This window comes from Vespula vulgaris, chromosome 9, assembly GCF_905475345.1.
Source record: "Vespula vulgaris chromosome 9, iyVesVulg1.1, whole genome shotgun sequence".
NCBI classification, from domain to species: domain Eukaryota; kingdom Metazoa; phylum Arthropoda; class Insecta; order Hymenoptera; family Vespidae; genus Vespula; species Vespula vulgaris.
In genome coordinates, this window is record NC_066594.1 from 6,094,540 (window position 1) to 6,117,500 (window position 22,961).

Here is a 22,961-nt window from a genome sequence, read left to right on the forward strand (position 1 = left end):
GAGGTAATAAAAGAAGAGTGAGATATAAGGGAAAACAGGATACAATGAAATAGGATGAATCAGTTTATTATGTTTGAAGATTTATATATATATATATATATATGTAAGTACTTATATACGTATTGCTTATATACACACATACTTATGTATATGTATATGTATATGTATATATATATATATCAAAAGAAAACAAAGACATTGTGAGAAGAACGACCGAAATGTTTTCGTTGTTTTTTCCCTTCCTCCCATTCAATATGATTCGTTGAAGAACTAACGTGTATTCCAGAGAAAAAAAAATATATATATAAATGTATATACATAAATAAGTATTATACTTTAAGCAGTAAAAATGGGATACACGTATAAATACGTATTACAGAGAGTTAACGATAAAATTTCCAAGAGAATGAAAGGAAAAAAAAAAAGAAAGAAAGAAGGGTCGAAGGGGTATGTAGGAAAATATAGGAAGGTTGAAACGAACGAAGGGAAAGGAAGGAAAGGGAAAAAGTCAGTCAGTCGGATAACACGTCGTAGAAAATGACGAGTCATGCCAATGCGAACGAACTTACTGACTTGCGATCCTCCCTTTTTCTTCGAACCTTTCGTCCTTGACTTATATTTTTTTCTTTTTTTCTTCTTCTTTCTCTCTCATGACTATGAAAAAAAATATCGACTTCGAGAATGGAAATATCGTTTGGAAAAATGTCGGGTGCGAAATACTGACGTTTGTAACGTAGAAATTCGAGAAAGGTGGGAGGAGGAGGAGTGGGGATAAGGGTGGGGTAATGTTGGTGAGAGGAGAGGGGAAAGGATACCCTTCTTTGCCTTCAGTACTTTTCGAAAGGCTCTAACGTCTGATTTATTAGGGTAAAAAGCTCTCTACCTCCTCGAAAAATGGAAAGGAACGTAGGACGCGTGACGTATTTTCGCATCGCGTTTTCGAAACGTACTTTACTAGGTAGGCTTGCGAGCAACGATATCCTTCATCCCTTTTCTTTTTTCTCTCTCTTTCTCTTTCGTTTTTTCCACTTGCGTAAACTTTCGTTTCCATTTCTTTTCTCTCTTTCTCCGTCTGTCTGTCTCGTGTCTCTTTCGCTCTCTTTATCATTCACAAGTCCCTAAATTTTACGGATTATAAATTTTCGATCGACTTTTTCCGAGATCCTACAATAAGCAAGGTGACGCCATACATTTACCTACGTCCATCTTTCACGTACGATTTCACGCGGGTTTTTATTGAGAGAAAAAGAAGAGAAAGAAAGAAAAAAAGAAAAGAAAGAAGAGAAAAGAAAAGAAAAGAAAAGATAGACGATAGCTACAGAGAACGATAGCAACGGAGAGAAAAAGAGAGAGACAGAGACAGAGACAGAGACATAGATAGTGATAAAGAAAGAGAGAGAGAGAGAGGGGATAAAAGTGAGAAGGGTTGTGAGACCCTTCCGTTAAAAAGGAGTTTATTTAGCTTAGAATTTATGGAACGGAATATTTTTCGTACGCGTAGGAAGGACTAAAGGATATTTGATGGGAGAAAAGAAACTGAAGATACTTTCGGCGTTCCTTTATGGCGATGAGATGGGAGTTGGTGAGGTTGGTGGAGAAGGGTAGGTGGATAGATGAGTGGGGGTAAGTGGAGGGGTATTCGATCGTCGAGGGTAAGAAAAGTTGGACGCTTTCTCCGAATACTGATTTACTAAGAAAAGTTCTGTAATCAATCGACAGTGGCTAGAGAAAGAAAAGAGAGAGAGAGAGAGAGAGAGAGAGAGTACGAGAGGGCCTGCTATACGCGATCTCCACTTCCGACTAAAGTCCCTTAAAGTCTCGGACTTTTTAAAGGCTTTTCTAGACTGAAATTGGTGGTATTGGATGGGTACTAAGGGAGAAAAGGTTTCTCTCTCTCTTTCTCTCTCTCTCTCTTTATTTTCCTCGAAAATCCGTTACGAATCACTCGAGTGGAATCTTTTACTTTTTATCTTTACGACTTTTGACGTTACGTACGAAAGACGAGAGGTAAGAAAAAAAATGAAACAGAAAAAGAAAAGAAAAAGGTGAATGGGTGGAGGGAAAATGGAAAGAGAGAGAGAGAGACTCAAATGTAATTAAAAATCGATTAGATCATTTTGAATCTGTAAATGGATTATTATCGTAATATATAAATACATATGTATGTATTTATATTTAGTAAGAAAGTGTTACGCTTATACAGAAGCATACAAATAATTAAGAGAATCATGATTTTACTGAAAAAATTTTTTTTCCTCTGCATCCTCTTCAATTTAATTCTATGGGAAAGGATGTAACGTGCTTAACCATAAGATTCGTTCATTATTTAATTGTTTGTGATATGATCTATCACGATGAATAATTACCATAATTTTTATCGAACGCTGGCGTTATTTCGAGACATTGAAAATTGTTGTGAACTTTCGTTTTTAACATTGAAAAATTCTATCGACGACGTCCATCGGTCGATTACTCGAAATCAATAATTAATGCGAATAAGTATGAGGATAAAGAAGAAAAATAAATAAAGAAAAAAATGAAAACGTCGATGTACAGACGTCTTCTCGATTAACGAAAAAAAAAAAATCGTAATAATTTGTAATCGATGGATGATGGAAGGGTGAATAGAAGGGAGAGAGAATAAAAAATTAAGCGGATACGAGGATCGTCGTCATCGTCTATAGTCGACTACGAGCTTTGAAAACTCGCCTACGAAAAATTGGATTTTTCTAGTTGGCAATCGTATAAAATTGAATTTTGTAGAACAGTCGGAGGTACCGTAGTGGCCGAAGAAAAATCGTAGAGTTATATAAATATACGTTTGTAGACGTATCGTAGTTTGGAAATTGAAACGAAATGCGCCTTCTTAAAAAAGTTCTTTTCTACTTTGGAAAAAGGATAAGATAGATAGAGAAGGAAGGAAAGAGAAGAAGAGAGAGAGAGAGAGAGAGAGAGAGAGAGAGAGATGTACGAAGCACAAAAGTTTTGTTGCCTTATATATTATTTTAATGCGATCGAAAGGAGAAAATTTGGAAAATGGAGAGAGAGAGAGAGAGAGAGAAACAAATCGAAAATCCGTTAAAGTGACTTAGAACGAAACACCTTAACGTCTACGTCAAAACTTGTAAAATCCTTGGACGAAACTTTCGAATTGCCCTAGGTTAATTTAGAATTTATCACTTTTCTCATAGAGCTTGTCGAAATTATATAGAATAAAGAAGTTTTACAAATTACGTGTACGATGTACTTATTTTTGTTCTTTCATTCACTTTCTTTTTTTTTTAATTTTAATTTCTTTTCAATTTTTTTTTTTTATATTTCATTTTTATGTCTTTTCTTTTTTTTTTTCTTAACCCAATTTGTACAATAATTAATTTCGTTTCTCATTAGAAAAAAAGGACGGGACAACAAAAACGGGAATTTGACTACTCCTTCTCTGCTTAACAATATCTTTTATAACGTTTGTCATTAATTAACAATTGAGATATTTATGTATATACACGCGAGGAAAAAATATTAGATACAAATAAGTATTAGAAATCGATAAATGCGTTTTTTGCTTTTATCTTTTTTGTTTGTTTGTTCGTTTCTTTCTTTCTTCGATTATTCGCATAACTAGTTAGACGATAGTTAGGGAGGGGGTAAAAAAAAGTGGTGGGGAGAAAGTAAAAAAAAAAAGTGCGACGACTACACGAAGGGTTGTTGTTCGAAAATCGAAGAAAGTAGTATGTGTGTGTGTGTGTGTGTATTTTTTTTTTCTTTTTTTTTTCTTTTGTACGATTTTGGCAGACTGCGCGCGATCGAGCGCGAAGCGATTCGAAACTGGAGAACTGGTTGCGTTGCTTCCGGAGTACGGAGCCTTGAACTGCACTACCGGTACAACCGGATGTCCTACAAAATACTGGCATTAAAGCATTCATCTTTGAATCAAAAAATTCGACTTAGCATGTTTCCCCTTACGTAGTTGTATATAATAGATACCTACGTGTAAGTATTTATGTATGTATTTATCTATAGATAGATATTTAATTAGCATGACTCACATTATACTCCACGGATATATGAATATGTATGAATATGAAAAGAGATAAAAATTTATCTGTTCGAAGCAATGTATAATATATGTATATATATCTTTATTATTTTTAATTATTTTTATTTTTAATTATATTTATTTTTAATTCATTTTTATTTTTTTTTTAGAAATTATTAACTTTAACAAAACTCTATTAGCACGTTGTTTACCAGCACATTAAATCCAACCATCGATAAATTATAATATTATTGTTAATTATTCACAAATTTATAATATAATTTGTAACGTTTTATTTTATATATATATATATATATATATATATATATATATATATATATATCGTTATCGTCGTCGAACTCGTCTCAAAAAATACCGATGAACTGTGAAAGGAAAAGCCATATAGTAGTTCGACTTGGAAAAAAAAGAAAGAAAAAAAGAACAAAAAATGAATTTGACTTTTAAATTTTCTTCCTCCATATGACCTAGGAAACAAAATAGAGTGAGGACAAAAATTGGCACCATATGATATGGCATCCTTCTAGTACCAAACGAATCCGGAAAAAAAATCTTTTTTGATAAATTCAATCTCTCACGAGGTATTTCAATTTTTTGAGATAAACGAAACACACTCTCTCTCTCTCTCTCTCTCTCTCTCTCTATATATATATATATATATATATATATATATATATATATATAAAATTTTGTCGAATATGCATACACTGAAGTATGTATCTCCTTCAATTACAAACTTGCTATAAATATTTCTTTTCGTTCATTTTTTCTTCGTTTGTATTCTTTATTCTCCGTAATATTTACATTTTAAATCATACAACTTATTTTTCTTACATTTAATCCATTCCTATCAACTACGATAATGACTGGATTGTAACAAACCAGAATAACATGGATATAGTAAAAATGTTAGGAAATTCTGATGGAAATTTTCAAACACGATTTTTTCGAAAACTCCGAGGGCTGAAACGGGAAAAATATGTTTTTCGACTTATTTTTACAATATAGTATCACACTACCATACCTGTCCGGATACTAAATGTAAAAATGAGTCGAAAAAAATATGTTTCCGTTTCAGCCCTTGAGTTTTCGAAAAATAAATGCATATATATATATGCACACACAAATATATACATATACATGTATGTGTATACATATATCGTAAGAGCAATTTTTATTACGTTGTATGATATTCCGAGAATTACGGGATTTAAGAGGAAGAATACAAAAGGGTGAAAAAAAAAGTAAGTAAATACATATAAAAGATATGGTTCAACGGTAAAGAAAGAAGAAAATTAGTTAAGAATGGAAAAAGAAGTAGAATTGTCTTTCGTATTTACCGAGTTGGTCGTAGTCCGGATGGAAGAAAATCGTAAGGATCGAAGCGAGATAGAGAATGAGAAAAGGAGAACGAAAGAAAGAAAGAAAGGATAGAAAGAAAGAAAAAGAGAGAGAGAGAGAGAGAGAGAGAGAAGGAGAGGTAGGAGCGACAAAAGAAAAAGCAATTTAACGACAAGGCTTGAATCACAGGATGTGAACGAAGGAAGGTTGTACGAGACTCTCGAGAGCGCGAATGAGCGTAGAAAGAGCGTGGGACGGGGGTTTGTTTCGCCACGGAAATGACGATGGTCTAATAAGTCCTGCACGCATCTCCTCACCTCACCTCACCTCGCCATATTTCACTTCACCTCACCTCACCTCACCTCACCTCACCTCACCTCACCTCACCTCACCTCAGCACACCACACCTTACTTCACTTCGTCTCGTCTCGTCTCGTCTCGTCTCGTCTCATCTCGTCTCGTCTGGTCTTATTTCGTCTCGTGTCGTATCGTGATTGTATAATAGACACGAAGTATTATAATATAGTATAACTTTTTCTCAATTCGTCCAATTTTTTCTATATCTTTTTTTTATCTTTTTTTTATTTTTTTTTTTAAGTTGTTGTTGATCACACGTTAGATCTTATTTTAGTTGTAACTACTGGGCATATGGGTAGTCCCCTTACGACGTAAAGATCTTACAAGTTGTATTCTAGAAAGAACGCGAAAAAATAGAAAGTATTATTAACGTGATAGATTTTTTGAGAAATTTAATAACGTTTGTGGGTTCTTGTTTGTCGAGAAATCGAGATGGAGAAAATCACTTCGACGGGAAATTTTATACGATTTTGAAATAATTGTTAGATGGAAATAAGTGTTCTGTTAAAGATTCTCGTATTTTTTGAGGAAAATATTTTTTAAGGTCGTATACATATATATATACACACACAATATTCGATTATCGAATCATTTGCGTTGACATGGTAAAGCGACGAGAAAGAAGAACAAAAAAAGAAGGACGCGGAGAACAAAATTCGTTTAATATCGGCGCACAACGTTAAAGACGCAAAAAGGAAAATAAAAATAAAAAAAAAAAAAAAGAGAGAAGAACAAAAAACGAAAAACAAAAAAAAAAAAAGAAGAAAGAAATGCAGTGGACGAATCAATCTCTTATCGATCGATTAAATTCGCGAATAAAACTAAAGGTCAAAGAATAGAGAAACGAAACGGAACGAAACGAAACGAAACGAAACGAAAGAAAAGGAAAGGAAAGAGATGGAGAGGATAGGATTCGATAGGAAGGATAGAAAAGAGGGACGAGAAGGAAGGAGAGAGGAGAGAGGAGAGAGGGTGGGAGTGGAAATAGGGGTAGGTAGGGGTAGGAGAATCGTTGCTATTGTCGTGGAAGAAAAAGATGACCGGATCTAGGTCGTGTCTCTTCTCTCCGTGCTCGTTCGAAAATAAACGCTCGATTACCCACCGCCAATTTGTTCCACATACGACGTTCGTCTCCTTAATCGCTTCGGCTCGGTTCTTTTCCTTTTCGAAAGAAAAAGAAGCGAAGAGTAGAAGAGAATAGAATAGAAGAGGATAGGAGAAAAGAGAAGAGGAGAGGAGAGGGAACCCGGACTCGTCCGCGTTCGACTTTCACGGCCCTGAACCCGATCTGAGAGCAAGTTTAGGTTAGCGACATAAAAGTCAGGCTTGATAGGCACAACTACCAGGCAGTAGTCTAACACTAATACAGAGGTTCACAATCGACAAATAGAGTTGTACGTACAACGTTAGATGTGAGTAAGTGAGTGAGTAAGTAAGTAAGTGAGTAAGTACTGAAACGTGCCGGATACTCGATCGCGCAATGGACCCTGGACACTACGTATCACACGGTATCTACGTTTCGAGTTCAGTTCGTTAGTTGCCGGATATCAACGTCCTAGGGATTGGTTGCCGTTCCGAGGACGTCAATCGATCAGGGAAAGGAAAAAAATAACAAGAGAGAAGTGTTTTTCTCGCGGAAGCGTAACACTGGCCCCAATTGCTCGACGTGAACTTAATGAGTCGTTATAGTATGTAAGTAGTTATTTACATAGACGTGCTATATAGTTTTTTTTTTATATTGGCTATACGTGCTCACTAATGTCTTTTGTCTTTCTCTCTCTCACTCTCTGTATTTTTCTTTTTATTTCTTTCTTTTTTTTTTTTTTTTTAGTTAGGAAAAGAAACCACATGGTTCCCCGGGGGGGAGGGAGGAACTTTGAACTCTCGAGTAGTACGTTAATGAACGAATAAAACTTTCTTCCAAAAGTCGGATCTCAACGTTATAGTTATACTACGCTCTACGTTCTCTCGTTTTCTCGAATTAGGAAATTGCATTTTCTTATTAATCCGAACGTTGTAATCGGTTAGAGTCGGTTAAGTCGGCCGAATTTCCATCTCCCGATGGTTTTTAATCGGCAAAACGCTTTTGGCATAGGAACCTCTACTTTATGGATTCCGCAATCGTATCCGGAGATAGGGCGTACGTGGTTATGCGCATGACTACTTATACGCCGACGTTCACGAACGCGTAATGCGAATGCACGATAACAGGATCTTGGCACTGGCAATACGGGTAATTTGTGTTAAGTCCAGCCATGCCGATTGTATCGCCTATGGAAAGCAATACTCGTGAACTACTCTAATATCTTATGCGATAATAAACGAAAATGAAAACGTTTCGACTCCTCGTTTCTCTCCTTTTCCCAAAATAGATTTATTTGTAATAGATAAAAGCTAATGAATATTCATTAATATTCATTAACATAATTACGTCGACAAATTTGTTCGATAACTTTATCCTTTCAATATAATGTCCCGACGAAACGAAACTTTATTGTTTGGAAACGGACAAAAAAGTTCGATCGAATAATTTCCCTTTCTTCATGGAGAATTATTTGTATCTAAGAAACGATTTCTTTTTTCTTTTTTTTTATTGAAGGCAAGAAAACTAAAATTCGATGAAACTACTTTCCACGGTCTCTTATCTCTTATCTTCGATATCTGACATCTACGTTATTCCTCTCATTAGAATAAATACATATCTAATATTAAACGTATCTGAAACGATGAAACGAAACGCGTACGCACGCACGGAGACGCAGACGCGAATAAGAGAAGTATCTATTACTATAACTCGGTCGTCTCAGCTAAGATATCGTAAATGGAAACAGAGAAGTTTAATGGAGTTCCTGGTGTTTCTAAGTTTGTCAAACTTTTTTGATGGGTAAGCCTTCTTCGTGGCGACGGTGAGCTTTGAGGAGAAAAATGAAAAAAAAAAGAAATAAAAAGAAAAAGAAGAAGACGGAGGAGAAGAAGAAGAAGAAGAAGGAGAAGTACAAGGGATGGAATGTACGGAAAAATAAGATAACAGATCGTTTCGTATCCCTTCATGGTATCCCCATGGAAGATTGTTCTGGTCTAACATCGTAGTCGTACGGAACCGAGACTTTAAACTTTTCTCTCTCTCTCTCTCTCCGTCTCTCTCAACATTTTGTCTGAGGCTACGAGAGAAAGAGTGAGAAAGAGAGAGAGAGAGAGATATACATAGAAAGAAGAAAGATACGTCAGTTACTACGTTACTACCTTACTTTCGTGTAAATCCTCGCGTTCGTGGAAACGGAGAACTCTTTAAAATTATGCTAATGCGACAAATCTTTCATGGTGTGAAACTAAGCCGCTTGAAACGCTTCTACTGTTTCGGCCGGTTTTTCTTTCATTCTTCTTCTTCCACCTCCACCTCCACCTCTTCCTCTTTCTTCTTCTTCTTCTTCTTCTTCTATTTCTTCCAGCTTTCACCATAAACGAGTCGCACCCTCCACATTTTGTCTCTCAGCGTGGAGTCATCGAATAAAAAAGAGGATTTGTTGATCTCGTAGAGGAGTGTCGGTTGAGGATAAGAAGCACGGTTTTACTCCACCCTTCAACCAGAAGCAACCTAGAACCAGCAACCATCTTTTCTCGCGCCATCGCGTCCCTTCCCTTTTCTCTCTTCCACCTTCCTCGTCCCTTCTCATCTCATCCCAGACCCTTCGTCACCGTTGCTGCGAGAGACAGACAAATATTTGTGGAATCAGCGTCGCTGTTGGATCCGTGGGAATAGAAAATTCGCGGTTATCAACGAGAATGGAAGCTGATTTTTGCGATTTCGTTCCGGGCTTCCTTTATCCGAATGCACGCACGTCCTTTAGAAAGAGATAGAGATAGAGAGGAGGAGGATGGAGTAGATAAATAGATAGAAAGAGAGAATAGGACAATGTTATTGCTTCGGCAAGGAACGTTATTTGAAAATCAATGAGACGAATATACGGAGGAGTTTGAATCTGCTTTTCTCTTACCTCCTTCTAGCTTCTTGTCGTTGTCGTCTTCTCGTATTCGTCTTCGTCTTCGTCTTCATTTTCGTTTTCGTTTTCGTTTTCGTTTTCGTTTTCGTTTTCGTTTTCGTTTTCGTCTTGCTCGATATGCAACGTCGTGCACCCGCATGACTATAATAGAAAGGTCGTGAAAGCTTACATACATACATACATACATATATATGTTTGAGAAAAATCGTATTCTCTAGTGAGATTTTTATTACGTGCTTATGTACGTCGAAGAGCCTCGATCTAACCGTGTGTCTTCATTCTTCGACCTATATTTTTCTTTCTTTTTATTTCTTTCTCTCTTTCTCGTTTTCTTTTACTTTCTCTATCCTTTCTTCTTCCTCGATTATCGTCGTCTCGATCGATAACCGTGTAACTCTCGTCGAATTTAAGCGAGTTTCCGTTCTACTAGAACCACACCGATATTCGTATCGAACGTACGATAATACGGCACAGTTAAACTTTTGCTTTTATTTCGAAAGAGTTCTGCGTTAGATAGCGTACAGTCTTCTTGGCACTCGACTTTATTCCCTCTCTCTCTCTCTCTCTCTCTCTAGTCTTCGTCTCGTGTTCGAGCTCGAAGAAAATTATCTTAAAACGGATGGGGATGGGGACGGGGACGGGGTTGAGACGAGGGAACAAGGGAAGGAACTTCGATCGAACCTCTTTTCGAGCGTCTTTCCTCGCTCGTCGTCGTCTTCGTCGTCGTCTTCTTCTTCTTCTTCTTTTTTTCTTCATTTTTTCTTCTTTTCTTTTTTCTTTTTTAATCTTTTTTTTTTCTTCGCCAAGTCTCCGTTCTCTATCTATCGTTCGATAAAATTTTCTTTCGTAAAAAAAAAGAGAGGTCCGAAACGTTGGATAAGAAAAGCGATTATCCTAACTAATTCCACGGTGCTGCTCATTATAAATCCTATTTATTAAACGATATCATATGTATACATGTATGTGTTAAGTGAACCGGAAAATAATGTCGTTCTTTTTTGATATATATACAATTTAAACAAATAAATTTGCAACTTGTTTCTCCTTTTAATCAATGACGTCATTGCTCCTTATCAAGAAAGAAAAGAAACTTTCGATTATGTATACTCGGAGAAAACTGAACAACAAGGTAGGAAATAATAATACGGTCGATATTATTAAAAACTTTGATCCGAGAAATGAAGATTATTTTTACGTCGGTTGTTAGATTCGAGACGACGGATTTTTTTTCTTCTTTTCTTTTTCTTCCTCGTAAGTTCTTTCGTAAGCACAGATACGACGAATATAATCGTTTCCAAAAAAAGGAGAGAGAGAGAGAGAGAGAGAGGAAAAATAAATAAACGAAGCGTACAGTGAGATAGAAGAGGATGGTTGTATTCGAAAGAAAAATCTTTGACAAAATCTGACAGATATTTTAGCCACGTGTTATTTTGCTTTTAACACCGCCCGTGTAACTTGAATTTTTGAATACGTTAGCGACTCGTTCGACGGTGCAATAGTGAAAAAAAAAGAGACAGAGAGAGAGAGAGAGAGAGAGAAGAAGAAAAAGAAAAAGAAAAAGAAAAAGAAGAAAAAGAAGAAGAAGAAGAAGAAGAAGAAGAAGAAGAAGAAGAGAAAGGCGAGTGAGTTTTGAAAGTATAAAAGATCATCTTCCATTTGAAGAGGAAAACTTTGTCGCGTATGCGTTACACCTGTTCACGTAGGCTGACGTATACGTTGATGGGTATAGTAGGTACACAACATATGTACCTACACGTGAGCAATGCTTTTCACGAATATAGGAAAACCGAAAAGAGAAAGGAAGGAATAGAGATATACAGAAAGAGAGAGAGAGAGAAAGAGAGAGGAGGGAGAAGGAAAGAAGGAAGGAAGAAGAGAAACGAGAACAACGACGATGACGCGTCGTAAGCCGAGCATGAAATCATTTATCTCCGGGATAAGCGTCGGAGAACGACGACACTCTTTCTTCCTTTTTACATGGATTTAAAGTTTTCCCTCTCTCTCTCTCTTTCTCTTTCATTTTCGCTTCCTTCTATACTACGTAGCATCGTTTCTTTTCTTTTTCTTTTCGTTTCAACTCTCTCTTTCTCTCTCTCTCTCTCTCTCTCATCTCACGTCTCTTCATTCTAGAGACTAGACGAGACGAGAGAGAGAGAGAGAAAGAGAGACCACAGGCGATGGTGGAGAACACACCCTCGTAACTTATCTCAGTTACCTACCCGTTTTGCCGAGAACTTTCCGCGTCACTCTTCTTCGTAGTCGAGCAATCAAGTGATGGAGAGGAAGGGATGCGACGTAATCCATGATCCATGGAGACGTCATCCGTGAAGATGACACAGCTACCCTCGCCTATCGTCCTAACGTCCCTCTTCTTTTTCACTCTCTCTTTCTCTCTCTCTCTCTCTCTTTCTCTTTCTCTTTCTCGCTTTCTTTGCACATACATATATATATAATATATAATATATATATTGTATATATATTGTATATATATATTGTATATATATAATATATATTCCTTTCATAGCTTTTCGTTGCTTGCTTGATCACGAAAATTGTAGCAAAAGACGTAAGACTTTAGCTTTCAGAAGATATTAACTACGAACGATTTAATATCCATCATCTCTCGTTATTATTATTAATTAAAATCAACCTCGAGATTCTTAACTATTTTGTACGTGTTTCTCTCTATCTCTGTGTATGTCTGTGTCTATATATGTATACGTAAAATCTTGAATAATTTTATTATTATAACATAATCTCTTATTAACTGGATATATTAGTACGGGTTCACTCTTCCGTTTCAATTTTATACTCTGATATACTTAATTAGTTTTACTTCAGAGTATTCAAAGTTACGAATATTCAAACAACTATGTTATATAAAATGGATGAAAACTTTGCAATATTCCAAACTATTCGAATCCATTCGAATATTTTCAGTAATATATTTAAAGTTAATCATCATGATCTGTCTAGTTCGTATTTAATATTCGTGTTAATAAAGAAAATTAAAGAAGCATCGATTTAAGGAATCTCATCGATTCTATATCGATAATTTTGATGAAATGTATGGTATCTATGTATCTATGTATCTATTTATTTTATCTATCTCTATAAGATGATTCTCTTAACGCACGAAGGATACGAAGACTGAATCAAAGTTCCGTTCGTGTTAGACGGAATGCAATACGAATCTAGCGAATCGAAGGACGTCGTAAATACATAGATAGGTAGATAGATAGGTAGCTAGGTAGGTAGGTAGATATCTGACGATAGGATCCTTATATATACTGACACAGTGACCCTTTGAACATCGTCCGTCATGAAATTAGCGAACCGTAGTCCGAAATTGTGCGGTCAAATGCGTCTTGATATGGCTTTGTGCGTTAAACCTGAATACGTACAAACACATACATACACACACGTATTAACATGTAGCTAAACCGAACCGGAGATTCCAGGAATTTTACAATGATACGTCTCTCTCTCTCTCTCTCTCTCTCACTCTCTCTCTCTGGTATTTGTCCTTCTCTGTATCAGCAACTTAAGGGATCAGCTTTGAGAGATACCAAAGTCCTTTGTTGTGGTTTCGATTGATACTCACGATCGATGATTATATTCTGTCTTACAATTCGTCTTATTAAACATATAAACATATATATGTGTGTATGTGTATTTAGATACAATGAATGTCTCAAAGAAAAGTATTCAGCAGAATTAATTAAAAGATCTAATAATGTTTCGGAAAAATTCTGACCCTCCTTTTAGAGGGTTAACTCCAAGTAAATAAATTTTTGTTACAAAGATTTGTACCCTACGAAAACAACATTTATCTATCTTGATATTTTTTGAAGAAACAAAAAAAAAAAGAAATTAAATTTTATAATAATGGACATTCAGTTAATGGTGGACAGTTCGTTGGAACAGTCTGTGTATGTATATGAATATATACATATACACACACATATATATATATATGCGTTGTTGAAAAAAATTGCAAACCTAATTGAATTAACTCGAACGAATGTTTTAGATACTCCAAAAGAGCAATCAAAGAGTTTTAAGACGATAATACAAAGTAACACGCATTGCAGCATCCAAGTTATATACTTTGACCTGACATTCTCTCTCTCTCTCTCTCTCTCTCTCTCTCTCTCGCTTTTACTCTTACCCTTACTCTATTTATCTCTTTTCTTACGTCGTATAAACTTTCGTATTTCAACGATAACTTATTTATGTTTTAAAGTTTGACAGTAAAACGTCAGACATTGGAGGTATGCTATCGTTTTTTCCAGTAGTAAAGTCCGACAACTGATCTGACGTCAGATCGGATAAGAATGTCTTTTAAATTGTCTGTTAAATTGTTTTTGAAATAAAACTCACAATTTCACACAGAGAAATACACATAGACACAAACGAATACATACACATGTAATTATATATTACTTTTATAGACAGACAGATAGATAGATAGATAGATAGATAGATAGATAGAGAAGGAGAGAGAACGAGAGAAAGAGATTTATATAACGTTTCAAACAGTTTATCTAACGAGTATACGTCTTCTCAGTTTTTATATTTTCTCTCACGTTGTACGTATATACGTACGTAAATATATATTATACGTAAGTGACTTATGTATCACTGGCAAAGAGTTTCACTGGCAAATTTATTGAAAATTTGTGTTACACGATGTGTGTATTTGTATGCCTGTGTGCGTATAAAAATATAAGGAACGAGTTCGGAGGAAAAATGCAGCGTAAAAAAAAAGAAATGAATAAAAAAAAAGAAAATTATAAAAAAATAAAAAGAAATACATGGGCGAAAAGGAGCGAAAAACATGAGGAGGAGGCGTAGAAGGAAAAAAAAAAGATATGAGAATACTCGTGATAAAAACTGTACGATCGAAGTAAGAAAAGAAAGAAGAGACGAGCGCCTTCCGTCGTAAAAATGCGTTTCGTGCTACATCGTTTCTCACTCTAGGAGAGAAAAAGGAGGAGATCGAGGTAGATAAGAAGGAGAAAAAGAAAGCGAAGGGAATAAAACGAAGAAGGAAAAAAGCGTGAAAGAGAAAGAGAAGGAATGAAGAACCAAAAAAAAGAAAACAAGATTAAAGAAAAAAGAAAAAAGAAAAAAAAAACAGAAACGAGGAAAAAAGTAAAAAGCAGCGAGAAAACTCTCGGAGAGTATTCTTGAATACGATTTATTATTTCTACTCTTATTTCGTCTTATTTATCTGCGAACGCACTTTTATGAAACCTACAGGCTCTTAAAATTATTTTTTGAGAATCGTATCACTTATTTTCATCGCGAAATCTCCTGCTCGTTTTTCACAACATCGACAATCTCTCCTAGACGTATTCGCTCGTCGAATTTCTCGAATTGGTTCGTTCAACGGAATGAAAAAATAAGATGAAAGGAAACAAGCATATATACTCGAGTAGAAAATAAAAGTGAACATGCAAAAAAAAAAATTTATCATCGTTTATTCGCCTTATTCGTCTTGTTCGATATCGAAGACAATTCTTTTTTATTTATTTTTTTTTTATTTTTTTTCGGGACGATTTTGAATGAGTCGAACGAACGGAGAACACAAATCGTTAAGTTGACCGAACGAAATTATCCCCGAAAATTAATTAATTCTCGAATATTTCAATAAATTTCGATTCGATACGCGCGTTGAAATCAATGTTTCAATTTACGTTCTGTTGTGACGATGCTATCGTTAACTTTCTGTTTGTGTTCTTGAAAATGTAAAATATTAATATGAATGACAGAATAAATAGGCATCGCGTACACGTCCTATATAACGACACCTGGGACATCCTATATATATCTAAAACGACAATTATATTTCAATAAATTTTCGTGTGTACGGTCTCTCTCTCTCTCTCTCTCTCTCTCTCTATCTCTTTCTATTTCATGCATATGTTTAATTACAATGCGATCTTTTCGATTCGATATAATAATATTACTCTCGAGACATCTATTCTTATTGAAGCGTCGCGTTTAATAATTTCTTTTCTTTTTTTTTTTTCTATAAATTCGAAGCTCGTTTCTTCTCATAAAAAAATAGAAAAGAAAGTAAAATCTCCATTTCATTATCCTTCATCGAATAAACACGTCGTCTCGTACGCAAAGAAACGCTTATAAAGCATAAATTATTTTTTATATATTTGATAGGGGGTTAAATATTTTTTATGAACTTTTTTCTTCTTTTCTTTTTCTTTTCTTAACGTTTATATCCACCCTGGTCGCATATAAATATTATTACCACATATAATTCCATAAATCGATGAAAACAAACAAATAATAAGAAATTGTTAAAAAGAGAAGGTTTGCGACGGTCGTAAATAAAAATAATGCACATTTGTACTGACTATAAATGCGGATAACTGGCAAGACACGTTATAATATCGATGCTATGACGCACGTAATACTCTCTGGCGATGGCAATGACGTCGAAACCACCAAAGACATCGACCGATCGTATCCTTGACGGATCTGACCTAACTCAGGATCAATTAGAGAGAGACATATACAATCTATACCTACATATTACGTTAGATCGATCGATTGATAATTGTATCACGTTAAGGACGTAACGTTTTATATCCTGTTAGATCTTTATATCATGCTCGCACACTTTTCAATATCCTTTTATCGACTTTAAACGTATTTTTAATGAGATTTTTTTCTGTCAAAAAGAAAAAGGAAAAGGAAATGGACTCGTTCGTGTATATACGTAGATATATATATGGGTACATTTGATGTATGGGATATATAATACATTTTTTTTTCTCTATCTGTCTCTTTCTTTTATTATTATTATTATTATTATTAAAGACTAGCAGTAGTTATTTTTTTTCTTGAAGTAGGGACGAAAAAGAGGAGAAGAGGGTGAGTCTGATAAGAATTATTTTCTAGTAACAATTATTTGTTCCCAAGTTTTCGATATCTTTTCTCGTCGAAATTATTCTCGATGCTCGTCGCTATTGCAAAGTGTGTCCGAATACTTTAAGCGAACAAAACGGGCTTTCCGGATTTCCAATTATGCAAAGCCGATTTCGATCTAAACAACAACAACTACTCTCGGTTTTTGTTTTGTTCAAAGTATGCCTTAGTTGAACTTCCATGGAAGAACAGAAATTAAAGTGCATTCTGTTCTACGGTTGTTAAGTAAGATCTTCGAACGTGACTTTACGCGCTCGTACGAAAGAGCATATCGCGTTAAAAACGGATTCGTATTTTGTCCAAAAAAAAAAAAAAATATAGAAAGAAAAAAAAAAGAAAAAAAAGAGAAAGGAAAGATCACGATGTTATCCAAAATAATTAATTCTACGATCGTAGTATCATTAAAATGATCATATTCGAGATATCACGAAGGTTATATTTTCTCTGTGCGCGCGCGAGAGAGAGAGAAAGATAGAAATAGAGAAAAAGAGAGAAAGAGAGACAGAAAGAGAGACAGAGACAGAGACAAATAGAAAGACTCGGTTAAACTTCTTTGGAATATTAAAACAGCAGAAGAATCTTGCAGATTTTCATCGAATTACGTTGGAGCTTGGAAAACTGCTTGCAGCGAATTTCTCTCTCTCTCTCTCTCTCTCTCTCTCTCTCTCTCTCTCTCTCTCTCTCTCTCTCTTTCTCCCTTTCTCAGTCATTCTCTCTCTCGTAATTTCATCTCTACTATCTCTTTTTCCTTCTTTAGAAGATGCAGATCGTACATACATAGATCAAAGTAGAGATCCATTGGTATTAGAGATACTAGACCCGCGTAGACGACTTCGATAGATGCTCTACGATATTCGTGATAATAGCTATTGCGTAGATAATCCGCATTCGAACCGCACGTTCGCGATAGCGCTAATTAGCTTCGCCGTGTTTTCGCCTCGAGGGTCGAAGGATGAGGTTTTGGTAGGGAGTGAGAAGGAAGAGTCTTTGCTCTTCTCTCATCTCCTCTCATCTCCTCTTTCTTACTCTCTCTCTCTCTCTCTCTCTCTTTCTCTTCCACCTACATTTGCTAGCAGCTCTCTATCCAGCTTTCCGCAATGTGGAAACCGCCTCCATTCCACTCCACTCCTCTCCTCCTCCTTTCTCAACCCCTACTTCTACCTCTACCCCTACTCCTACTCCCGAACCGTCATGGGAATTCCGGTTTCTGAGGAAACGGCTCGAAAGCATTCGTGGCTCGAAATGCATTGGTACACGGCTGCGAATACGATCTTTCACCCTTGGTTCTCTCCTCGGCCTCGTCTCGTTCACCCTTCGCCCCTTCTCAACCCTCTATTCATCAGACGCAAGCACGGTGTTTGAGGCGCCATTACGACCGCCCTTTCCCCTCGACCATTTCGGCTCTCTCTCTCTCTCTCTCTATATATATATATATATAAATTTCTTGTACATAAATACATGCATACTTACGTACATACATACATATATACATAGATATACACGTATATATAGTAGAAAATCGTACATACCTTTTCTAAGTGCACGATGGCACGCGTCAATGTAACTGTATGTCTCATCGTGTAAATGTATGTCTGTGTACGTGTATGTATGTTTCCTCACCCATCTCGTACACATTTCCAAATCGAATGGGTCTTTAAACTTTCTACGGCATTCGTATGCTTAGGTGTTGTGCGAGGATGTGCATCGAGTTATAACCGCTCGAGAGAAAATACGAGAAGGAGTAATATACCAGAATTTGCGGTTGAATGGTACGAGCAGATGCTTAGAACGTGTTTATCGTATTGCGTTCCTTTGTCAGCCGATTATAATACAGGAGGATTTGTTGACTGTCGTGTATGCGTGCGTACGTACATACGTGTGTGTGTGTGTGTGTGTGTTAGAGCGATTTAGTCGACGTCTCTATCTGCATATTTTCATCTCCACGAACGAACAATATTATATAACTTATTATTATTATTATCATCATTATTGTTACTGTTATATTACTTTTTCCTTTCTTTAAATTGATAACTAAGAGACGATTACATTAAAAAAAAAAAAAAGAAAGAAGAAAAAAGGAAAAGAACAAAAATTGAATATTATAATTCCCTTATTAATTAGCAAATGCTAAATGGAATCATTTGTTGTACTAACGAATGTAAATTCTATTTAAATATTTTACGTGTCGAGCATAGAGCGTAAGAGTGAAAGAGAGAAAGATAGAAAGAGAGAGATAGGTGAACACAGTTCAGACATGGTAGACTTGTATAGCTTCCAGATGTCGTTGCAGCATCGAGATATTCGCATCTGGATGCTAGAAAGCAAAGTGGACACATGCGAGCAACCGGGCGTGTTTCACGCGTGTTGTACGTGTTCTTCTCTTCCTCACTCGCGGGGGAGGAGTATGCATGCGTGCCACTCGTTTCTCTGCGTCTTTCTATTCGCTATATGTTCATATATGATTCTCTCTCTCTCTCTCTCTCTTTCTCTGTGCATACAGCTAGCGGTCGCATCCGTGTGTTAAGTATTTGTATGTAAAGTACTGTGTTCACTCGTAGTACGTGTCTCTCCACTACGCGGTAACGTTCCGGAATGGTTGGCTGATGCATTTAAGCTCTCTCACCCTCTTTCAAGCTCTAAAGAGAGAGAGAGAGAGAGAGAAAGACAGAGACAGAGAAAAGCTCGCTTCGGCATTCTAGCAGTTATTTCGTTCGGCTTTCATTTATTTCGTGCGTTTCGCCTTGCGGAAAGTTCACGCGATCTTTCGCGTACGAATCCGCCGAGTGTTTTCTCCGGAAATTACGATTAGGTAGGATGCTTCTCTGAATAATTGGAAATTCTCTTCGTAAGGTAGTAGGTTGCAAGTTATTTTGTTCATTTCTTTCTTGTAACTCTATTTGTATCTACGTATGTATGTATGTATGTATGTATTGTGTGCGCACATCCGATATCTCGTTTATTTACATACGGCAATGCAATTAATTTATATTAAGATTGTTGTCCTTTCGGTGATGTTTATTTATTTATTTATTTATTTATTTCTTGTTTCTTTTCTTTTCTTTCTTTCTTTCTTTCTTTTTTTTTTATATACATATATATTACATTACACGTCACAAGTATACATCGATTATATCCTACATTTACTTTTAATATATCTACGTACCGATCCACGTAACATCCAAAATGTACGTAGCAGTAACTTGTAAATTTACGGCGAATGAAAAAGTTTCGCTTTTTGGAAAATAAAAAGGAGAAAAAAAAAAAGATTCCATTTCAACGACGAGAAGAGCCACGCGCATTCGATCCATTTGCAATTCATTGGATTTTCTCTGATCGGCAAACCGCGACGAATTTTCTCAAGTCCCCTTTTTGTTTTAAGCCGCCATTATTTGTACGTAACGCATACGTATATACATACATATATACATACGTGTGACTCTTTTAAAGATATTCGAATAGATCGAGAAGATGGATTCGTTGTATTCTTCCTGTTCTTTTCTTTTCTTTTTTTTTTCTCTTTTTTTCCATCCAGACAATTCTATTCTCTATCACTCGTGACGACATATTTCTCTCGAGAGAATCATCGTCGGATCGGCGATGAGACTTTTCGTACGATTTATTCCTTTCCCGAATTTATTTTTTTTCCGAGATCAAAGTCCGAAAAAAATATGAACGCGAATGTTTTGAATCATTTTCATGAATCATCATCTTTCGAATGATTTCGAACGAACCGATCGAATGCAGCCAATATTGCATGTTTTATCGGGAAAGAGAACAAACAGTTTATTATTTACAATGCATTATTTGTATTCGTGATTATTACAAAATTTCGTTGTATAAACTGACGATGATGGTTGGTAAATAGAACATTGAACGGTCGATTTAATTGCAAATTATTTATAGATAAATATACATCTACAAATAATTCTTCGTGCTTCGTGGATTTAATGCGTTTCGTGGGGGAAACGTTTGAAAAGAGAAAAAAAGAAAAAGAAGGAAGAAGAAGAAGAAAAAGAAAAAGAAAGAAAAAAAAAGAGGAAAAATAAAAGAGTAAAAGAAAAACAATCGTCGGCAACGATCCGTTCATTTTGCGGTCAAATATTTAAGCTTATACAAATTTGTAACTGCAACTGTGCTTATTATAGCAGTCATTTTCACGTCGGAGATCGCAAACATTCAGGATTATTCTGTAGCATTACGTGATATTAGCAAAACGCAAAGCCGTATTCGAGCCGTGAATTCGAGTAGTTCGCTTATCCATGTATATAGCGTAAATTTGTATTATGGTATGAAAAAAAAAAGAGAGAGAGAGAGAGAGATAGAGAAACAAAGAGAGAAAGGAAAAAAAAAGAAATCGAATAACTAGACTCGATTCTCTCTTACGAAACATTCAGATTCGATTGTTACTATTTTATCGTATTATTTGCATTAATTATTCACGAGTCGCGATAATCGCTCTCTTTCTCTCTTTCTCTCTTTCTCTTGGTTTTTCATGGCGGTTTCGTACGAAATTCTCGTGAAATTAAAAAATACTACGAATACGTTAAATTGCGATCACCGGTATATATTCGGTTAGAATGTTAGCTACAATTTTCTCTCTCTCTCTTTCTCTCATCGTTGTAATTTGCTTCCCTTTTATAATAATGAGCGGAAATGTTGGTTCGAAACGTGCGCGCACAACTGCATCGTTTTATACTTAATACAATTAATTTAACAAGATATTTTGTTTTATCACTATTTTATCTTATTTTATTTGATTTTTTTTCTTTTTTACAGGTGAGTACTCGACCGAACCGATAAGGACGAAGGAACCTCTTTTTTGTTTACTCTTTTTCTACCGATCCACTTACTCCCATCTCCACCATCCATACCCCATGGACGGTGGATCTAAGTAAGTAATTAGTTATCGTATATAATTGTTTTAATCTGATTTAAAGAGAAACATTCATTACTTACGTTAATAACGATATCATCTTTGTTCTCCTTATCGTACAGATTAAAATCAAATCTTTCGTAAAACTAAACGGAGTCGTTTTAAGAAAAAATCGCGAAAGAAGGAAATGTTTTTCGTTCGTATTTGTACTTAAGAAAGTCGATACATATGAAAACGATTCAAATCCATTTCTTGTTGTTTCCAAAAAATTAAACAGTGGCATATCAATCGCTACGTAATTTCTTTTATCGATTCTTATAACTTTAAATCGAGCAAAGCTCTTTAAGATATTAAATATTAACCAATTATAAATGAAAAGTTTAGGTAGAAAATGTCGTATTTTTTTACAAAAATGGACATACCACTTTCGAGATAAACGATCCAAATAAGTAAATAAGTACAACGACGTTAAAAGTCGAAAAATCGATATCGGTGCAAGCGTCTTTAGAAATACGTGCCTCTATCCACGATTCTCATTATCCATACCCTTTACCCCTCGCCACCAATCTCTCACCCCCCTATCTCCCACCCTCTTCTTTTCTTCTTCCTTCCCTTTCTGCTCGTTCCCTTTCCTTATTCTTTTTCTCGACGAAGAATCTGTTTCGAGAAAACGGTATGTTGTTGTTGTTGTTGTTGTTGTTGTTGTTGTTGTTGTTGTTCTCTTTTTTTCTCTCCTTTTTTTTCTTCTCTCTTTTCCCAGCAGACAATCCCAAGGTTTCTTTCTAATTCGAGCGTCCCCCTCAGTTTTTCTTTTTTTCGCGAAGGATAAAAAAAGAAGCGGACCACGGACGTTCGAGGAATCAGAGAGAGAGAGAGAGAGAATAGAGACAAACTCGGTTGCTTATTTATCACAAAGAGACAATACGGCCAACGTGCTTACTATTTTTTATCTTTTTTTGTTTTCTTTTCATTTTTCTTTCTTTTCTTTCTTTTTCACATTCTCACTCGTAGGCGAGTCGAAGGAATGAAATAAAAAAAAAAAAAAAAGTAAGAGAAGAACGGAAAGAACGAAAAGAGCAAGAGAAAGAAAGAAGGATTAACGAACGGAGAATGATGGAACGCGTCTTATTTTCTCTTTCTTTCTTTTTTTTTCTCTCGGTTTTCTTTTTTCTTTTTTCTTTTTTTTTGTTCTTCCGGTTATCTCCTATCTCCATTAGAAGAGGAGAAAAAAGAAGAAAAGAAAAAAAAAATAAAAAAAGGAACAGAGAAAGAGAAAGAAAAGGAAAAGGAAACAGAGAGAGGTAATGTCGCCGGTGATCATGGGGAGGTTAGTCACTCCTCCTATTGTTGTCACTCCTCTCTAATAGGCACCAAGATTTCAAAG

General features: G+C 35.6%; 1 protein-coding gene across 8 annotated transcripts in view; it reads left to right on the plus strand.

Moving 5' to 3' along the window:
- LOC127066102 (nephrin) overlaps positions 1-22,961 on the plus strand; it is a 381,314-nt gene that overhangs the window by 187,326 nt on the left and 171,027 nt on the right. The window contains exon 1 of one of the 8 annotated variants that reach the window (XM_050999420.1): positions 7,081-7,441. The exons of the other annotated variants lie outside the window; for them this stretch is intronic. The gene's annotated coding sequence lies outside the window, so the exon portion shown is untranslated. Of the gene's footprint in view, positions 1-7,080; positions 7,442-22,961 lie in introns of those variants that run through there. 8 annotated transcript variants of the gene reach the window in all.